The sequence below is a fragment of the Sparus aurata genome, chromosome 24 (assembly GCF_900880675.1).
Source record: "Sparus aurata chromosome 24, fSpaAur1.1, whole genome shotgun sequence".
NCBI classification, from domain to species: domain Eukaryota; kingdom Metazoa; phylum Chordata; class Actinopteri; order Spariformes; family Sparidae; genus Sparus; species Sparus aurata.
This window is the reverse complement of record NC_044210.1, coordinates 2,251,325-2,259,123: the sequence shown is the minus strand read 5'-3', so window position 1 is coordinate 2,259,123 and position 7,799 is coordinate 2,251,325. Positions and strand designations below refer to the sequence as shown.

General features: G+C 41.0%; 1 non-coding gene across 1 annotated transcript; it reads left to right on the top strand.

The window, feature by feature from the left end:
- The first annotated feature begins 4,616 nt into the window (after positions 1-4,616).
- LOC115577459 (U1 spliceosomal RNA) lies at positions 4,617-4,775 on the top strand. The gene has a single exon (XR_003983166.1). It is a non-coding gene; the product is annotated as a U1 spliceosomal RNA (small nuclear RNA).
- The last annotated feature ends 3,024 nt before the right edge of the window (positions 4,776-7,799 follow it).

The window sequence follows — 7,799 nt, the reverse complement described above, 5'->3', positions numbered from 1 at the left end:
GTCTGGCCCCGCCTTAGCTTGCCTTTCTCTCGTCGATCAGGAAATGCTGTATAGAAACAGAACAGCAGATCTGCATTAATAAAACATCCTCTGCTACAATTTTTTTTCTCATATTATGCAACACGAGCCATAACAGAAAGCAAATCCGAAAATGAGAGTGAAGCTGTGAGACGGAATTATTTTGGGCTCTTGAATAATGGAGAGAACTCCAACATGAAACTAGTTTATTATTTGAAGTGAGTGAACTACTAGCCTTAATGAATCAGAAGCAGTGTTCTGCCAGGAGCAGCGTGTACAGGATTCATTTGGTGTTAGACACATGGTTTCACGTAGCTTTTACTGTCAGTCGCGATCATTATGTGCAACAACGAAAATAATAAATGGATGCAATAGACAATACAGCTGATTTTCTTAGGCTGGCTCTTTGAATAGACTATGCTGTAACTCATTAAACCATTAAGTGGCTGGTGACATTCAGTGAGGTTTACCTGAAGCTGCAGCTGTGATCTTAATATAGAACTTTGGTAATGTGAAAACAGGCGGTAGTGTATGGGGAAGATGGTAACTCATCACTGTTCAAAGATAGTAAATGTTCTTTCATTAGAACGTATTCACACAGTGCTGATTTTTTCCTCAGGGATGGTCAACTTGAATGCTTGGATAATGTAATGCTGCTGTGTTCCAGCTCATAAAAAGTTATCTGACAATCAATTGCTGCGTTCATGATAAAACAAGATAACGTGTTAGCTGATGTTAGCATTCGACTATTTTCAAACTAGCATTGAATTCATTTACACCTTTCATTATCCTTTTGTATCGAAACAGTATTGTATCACACAGTAACATTAGCGAGCTAGTGACTTTAGCTCCTGTTATCAAAGCTGTTGTTTTACCTTGAAATATTATAGTATCCGTTGTCCCTACATATGCAAATCAATCAGGAAGCAGCGAGTTAATAACAATTTGTGTGACTTGTACCATAGAACACAGCAGTTTGTGATTTGAGCTTGTGATGTAAGAGGAAAATGGCCGTCTTGTGAATATGGTCTATGATAAACAAAGTGAGAGGAAATTCCTGGATCCGACCCCTTATCCAGATCCACACCAAGAGTGTATTTGATCTAATCTAGGCCAAGGCCCAGACTCCATCCACGTTTTGTGGAAATCCGTTCATTAGTTTTTGTGTCATCCTGCTGACAGTCCAACCAACAGACAACCAAACAGACACGAGTGAAAACATAACCTCCTTGGCGGATTAAATGAAAGCTCCAACTCATGTAGTATAGAGTAATGACTACTGAATACTCATGGCTTGAAACAGCAACATGTTTATGGGCGTTGCAACTGGTGTGATCCCACCGCAAGATGGTCTCTAGTAAGCTGAGTGTTGGATTTCACTCATTTGCTTTTTTTGCATTTTACAGAACAGTTTTTTGTGTTAGGAATAAGGGGTAGTGCATGGCCAGAAATTTGCCCCCTATGGTTTTTGACTACTGACAGAATTGTGTATGAGTGTATAGTAAGCTGAAAAAAAGAGATAAAAAGAATAGCCTTAGAGGATCAACAAATATAGTGGGTTGGTGTGCGTTGCATGTGCATCTCAGAGTTAGTGTGGACCAACACACTGCTAGAAATAGAAGAACCCAACTGAGACAGCGTGAGAAGGAGGGTGTCTGTCCCCTGCAAAGCAGAAGAGAAGTGGAGAGTATGAATATACACGTAACAAGCATCAAATGTGACATGCACATTTTACAGTTCAGCATGGTGGCACATGTGGTTAGCGCTGTTGCCTCAGAGCAAGGAGGTCCTAGAATCAATTCCTAGCTTTTCTGTGTGAAGTGTGCAGATTCTCTGGGTGCACGGTTTGAAACATCAGGTCAGATCTCCAGTCAGTGCCCTTGACCAAGGTTCTGGAGTTGGGCGCTGTATGATGTCGGGGATGGGGCAAATGCAGAGAGCAAATTTCATTATATTGCTCAGGAAATATAAAGTTCTACAGGAAACTTTTACTTGATTTGAATTTTCTACAGCACATAACAGTGATAAAAAGAGATGGTGAGATATATTCAAAACAGGGCTTACCATACTTTTTTTTTTTCCTTGGAGGGCCTTTACTGTATCTTAATGGTAAGCCATGTGCTAAAAGAAAACATCTATTGTATCACATTGTATTGTTAAGATGTAATATGGTACTCTGATCCCAATTTTCCTCACTTGAATGGCTTCCTGCACAAAGTGTCACTCTGCCTACCATGCTCAGATCATGAAAAAAACGAACTAGGGTCACAATGTTTAAAGAAAATGTTTGCTTTTTTTTCGCTAGAAATTTCTGGCCCATTTATTTGAGGAGATAAGTGAGACAGCTTGAGGCGTGTGCAGAGAAAAGGACAGCAAGGGTGGTTTAAAATAGATTTCAAATTGTGCGAGAGTTTCAGTATCCGAAACGCCATAACTCCTATCCTGAAGGGCTCACCAGCAAAGAAAAAAGCATGGGCTGGCTCAGGGAGCAGAGCAGTCATCCACCAATCAGAGAGGCGGCTGTTCAACCCCTGACCCCAGCAGTCTACGTGTCAAAGTGTCCTGGTACTGAACCTCAAATTGCTCCCTTCGGCTCGGAGTGTGAGTGTGCCTATGAATGGTGCTCCAGATGAGTGGTGACGCTAGAAAAGTGCTACCTGAATGCCGTCTGTTTAACATTTTACCCTAATTAGAAGAAGAGGGGACAGCTTGAGGATTAAGGATACTAATGCAAGCCATATGGAATGAAATGCACCTGTACTACATCTGCAAGTGCAAAAGAAACCTGTTGGAGCACCTTGTTGTGTCCAGTGCAGAAAAAACAAAAAAGGAAAACATCATTCGTTCATTCCAGCCACTTTGGCGGACACTGTAGAATGAACGAAAACCCACATGGCCACATTATGAAACATTATTACTGACCTGGCATGGAGGATGACATTTGCAAGTGGAAGAGATGGTATCTTTAACATAATTAGGTGGAATACATTTTCAGGTTCAGTAGTTGAACACAGATGAGTGGAATGTGCATTTTTTTGCAAATGTAGAAAGCCTGTCTGTGGGTGTAACACTGAACTGATGCTGTGCAGCTGTCCTTTTATGCTGATAGTACCTGCTGATTCTGAATGCTTAAGGGCCTTCTGTAAGATGTCAGCAAAGGGATTCATTGCACATCTTCATCTTTATATTTTAAATGTTTAAATTATCCAATGTCCAAACCTCGAACTTAGTTTTATTTTTAAAACCCCTTGTGTTTTATAAAATGACAATACATTTTAAAACTTTACCAAACTTTGTTATTATGTTTCTTTGTTTGGTGTTTTGTTTTTACTTTTCCCCTTCAGATTCAGCACAACATCTGCACTTTAGCTGAATCCAAATGTCCAGACATCTCGCTCATTGTCTGTGCAGGAAGTCAGTGACAGCTGAGGGCTGTCCGAACCCACATGGATGAAGTCCACAATGGGCCTCAAGGGAACTGTCTGCAGACTTCTAGAGAGTCCATTCATGGTGCTCTTCACCAGACTTCACTGATCTAAAGCAACATTATGTAGAAATTGATGATTTACTGTCTGTTCGCACCCTTCCACAGACAGACTACTGTGCTACCTTAATGTAGGTGACCGGTCCGCCCCTCTTCTCTTTTCTCAGTACATCTCTGTGTGCCACCTCTCCTCGCTTCTTAGTCTCTCCCACGTGGGTTGCGGGCAGTGGAGGCGAGGACTAGACGCAAGGAGAGGGGAGTTGAGGCACCAAACATTTAACAAAATGAGACATCTGTGTGTTTCAATAAACTTCAGGTAAGGGTCCACCATTGCATTCTCGCTTATAGCTCCTCTGGAAAGCCTCCTCTTTCCTTGAGGAGCACTTTAGGAACTGAGACATCCTTTAATATGGTGTGCCGAGATCAATTTCTGGGTCACAGGCATGGGGACGTAGGACATAGGCAACTAGGAGGCATAAAATGGAGAAATGAGAAGAGCCTGATTTGTTTTAGGTTCCACTAATGTGAGTGGATGCAGTATTGTGTAGTTTGTGAACATAGCCTCGGGCCTGACTCCTCCTCAGCGAACTCCCTGATCAGGGCCAGGTTATATAAAACTCCTGCTGGCCTTTTGATCATTTTATTTTTCTCTGTTTACTGCCGGTAATGTTTGGTCTTGCATGTATATAGAAAAGTTATTATATAACTTGAACATTTCACCATTGTTTCTTTTTTTTTTCACAAAGCATTTATTAGTTAATTTCCTTCAGCTGCTCCAGCTGTGACCTGCCATTGGCAGACCCCTGTGTGGTAAACCCCACAGTTCTCCTGCCCACATTTATGGGTGATCCCATGTCATTTGTTTATTCATAATGCTTTTCATATTACTTTTTTTCTTCTTACAGTGAAGGTGAGTGCCTTCCATTTTCACATAGTGGCCATTTTCCTCTGACGTCACACTGTGTGGGGATCTTGATGCTGAAACGATGATAGATAGTGAAAATACGGGTAGATATCAGGGCATATTTCAATGTAAAACAGCATATTTGAAAACCCATTAGCTATAGTTAGTGTTGAACCACTTTCTCACTAACTACCACTTTGATTACATTCATTAAGTACCTGACAGGGGAGATACTATGATCAATAAGGTGGTTCACCCAGGGCAAGGCTCAGCCATTGCACTCCGGTTGTGCTGACCCCTGCGAACTTCCAAAATGTGGGAATCTCGACTGCATAATTTGTGGTAGTGGGGGACTGTGACCCTCCCCTGATTTTTTTTTTTTTTTGGTGTACTTAACGTGCTGACTGTGTACTTGATGTGCTGACTTGCTTGTGTCTCTGTACACCTACTCCAAGTGCCTTTAATTGCCCCCTGGGCACAAATAAAGTATTTTGAATTGAATTGAGTTTCCCCCCTGAGAGTGGTGTCAGATTGTCTATTGTTGGCAGGCTAGGCACTGATGGTGAGGGCCCTCCACCCGATGCATGTGAGTTAAGAGCGCAGGGACACACATGTCGACTACATCATTTTTTGCTGTAAGGGTTGTTGCCGTGGTGAACCATCCTCAGTGTAGTCTGCCTCTCCAAAGCTGGCCTCAGCCCAGTTTTGTGTAATTTACATCAGACTGATAGTTGTAACTAAAGGGTCACTCAAGCGTTTAGATTTTGTATTCATTTTTAGACTGAAGTGCCATTTTAATTTCCCTTATTGGTTTCATTAATGCTTTTTTTTTTTTGCCAATAACGACCTCTCCCTGCCTGCTGCTCCATCCCCGGCCGATTTGACCTACGACACACTACCTACCCCTCTATTGTCAGTTTTGCATGAAGGGCTCCATGGTCAAGTAAACAATAAAACATGAAATGCAACGCAGGCACGGTGCCAGGATTTCACTTTTTGTTGGGCCAAAGTAATTTCAGATGACCCTTATAAATATAGATGTTAATACTTTCTGCCTTCTTTTGCCTTTGCCCAGTCTCCCTTAAACAAATGATATAATGCTGAAGAAGGTGACTAGCGCAGGTGGTTGATGACACATTTAAATCTTTTTCTGAAACATTTTCAATTGCAAGACAGCTTTTTTATTTACTTGCAGCAGTTTAAATTCATAAGAAGCACGGCACGTACAGCAACAGTTTTTTTCCGCGCTACTGAAGCCTGATAACAACCCATATACTGTATCGGATGCGTTGGGGCAGGGATATGTCTAAAACATGCACCCACGGGACCAGGATTAAAGAACTCTGCCCCATGGAACCCTGTAGCATCCAAACCTTATTCAAATTTTCATTTTACAGCTTCCCAGTGAATCAGCAACTGAAAACACGGCAGATAGTGAAAATCTGGAGGCACGTTATATATATTTCAAGGCAAAACAATATATGTGATAACCCGTTAGCAACTTCCTCACTAACAGCGACGTTTGATTACATCCTGTGTGTCTCACTTAGAGGTTTAGACAAATGTCTCCGAGGTGTGTGTTGATCATTTACACCTTCCCTAATTGAATTACATCAAAAGAGCATCGTATCAAACAGTAACATTACTTAGAATGTAGCTGCATGCTGATGTTAGTTGTTGTCTGATAAAAACTAATTGGTTATCATGTATCATGTCATATCATCAGATTGGTTATATGATAAGATTTCAGATTAAACTGTTTTCTTTAGATTTGCTGTTCAATTCACACACATTTATATGACAGAACACAATACAGCCCAGAACACAGCAGTGTGACATTTGAGTGTGATGTAAGAGAAAAGGGCCTCCATCTGAATATGGTCTATTGTTGCCACAGTGCAAGGGGTCTGGTTGGGCAGGGTCTCCACACAGGATTTTTAAGTTACGACAAGCATTTAACTAACACGACTGATAAGCTCTTTCCGATCAGACAGATCTGATGTAATGTTTGTCGCATGTCCGTAATGCGTTGCTGTGTCGCTGTTGTGTTTGGTCTCGCCTACCTGTGAACGACATGGTCTTATTCTGACGTCAAGTTAGCAATAACTAACATGAAATCTCTGCATGTACTTTCAAAATAAAGGCACAAACGCTCCACAGTTAGGTTCAGTAAAACATCCTGATTTTATTTTAAATAACCGCTTTCTTAAAACAGTCTCCATTTCTGGCTCTCTGTACTATGTTCACCCTCTGTCATGATGCCCCATGCTGGTACCTTCATACATTTTTGTCTTGGTGAGTCAAACCATCACACTCGAACACTGCCCTCTTGTGGATCGGCATGTCTATCATATGCTTTGCCTAGCGACTGGAATAATGTATTTATTGAACTTATTCTTTATTTTGTTTCCATGGATGACCAAAATGCATCTGATTCAAATAATAAAAAGAGTAGGCGTAAGGTGATGACTATAATTACCTGTTTGTAAAGGGTTTTTATTCATGCCCACAATATTTACAAAGAAAAGAAATGAAAGGAACAGCAGACTCCCTCAGCTGTTTGACTTTACAAGGTGAGAAGTTAGCAGAACACTCTCTGCATCACAGCATGCTGTTCCAGCTGCAGCTCCAGCTTTATTAGTACACAGTTCCCACAGCTAACAATGACCTTGATGCTCCGTTTACAGGGCGAACCTGCTCAGTGCTGTGCTCCAAAATGCCCACAGGGGCAACATAAAGAGGCAGAGAAACATGGAGGGGCCTGAGCCCATGGAAAACAGTGACAGGGGACATAACGATGAGAAGAACAGCAGCTAAAATCAATGAAAATGGATTCTTGTGGACCACATCAACTTAGCACTTGTTTAGAGGTGAGGGATGGGAAGAAAGGAAATGTACACCAAATATGTATTCTGTACACACACTCCGTGTGCATTCGGTGATTATTTACTTAGAAAGCATGCAAGTATGTGCATTAGTGCATGTGTTTTGTTGGGAAAAATGACATGCATTGACATCATATGTCAACAATATTAGCAACATAACGCAAGCTAACCTTAACGCTGTAAGTGTTGGCTAACATTAGGGCAGTACAGTATGCTGTAGAAGTCCTTTTTTAGGTTTGTTGTTTTTTTCCCACAAGTTACCACGACTGTTGATCACTGATGAAACACAGATACCATTAACATTATACTATTGGCTTATACACCTTGGTAGAAGCTGGAATCAGCTGTCAGAATTCTTACACAAATAAACAAAATATTATACATATACTTGTACCTTTGGTACTTTTTACAATTGTTGCTTTTTACTAAAGTAAAATATTCACACATTATATTTTACTCTTGTATGACTTACTGCATACGTACAATCGTGATGTTTGTTATTGTTCAA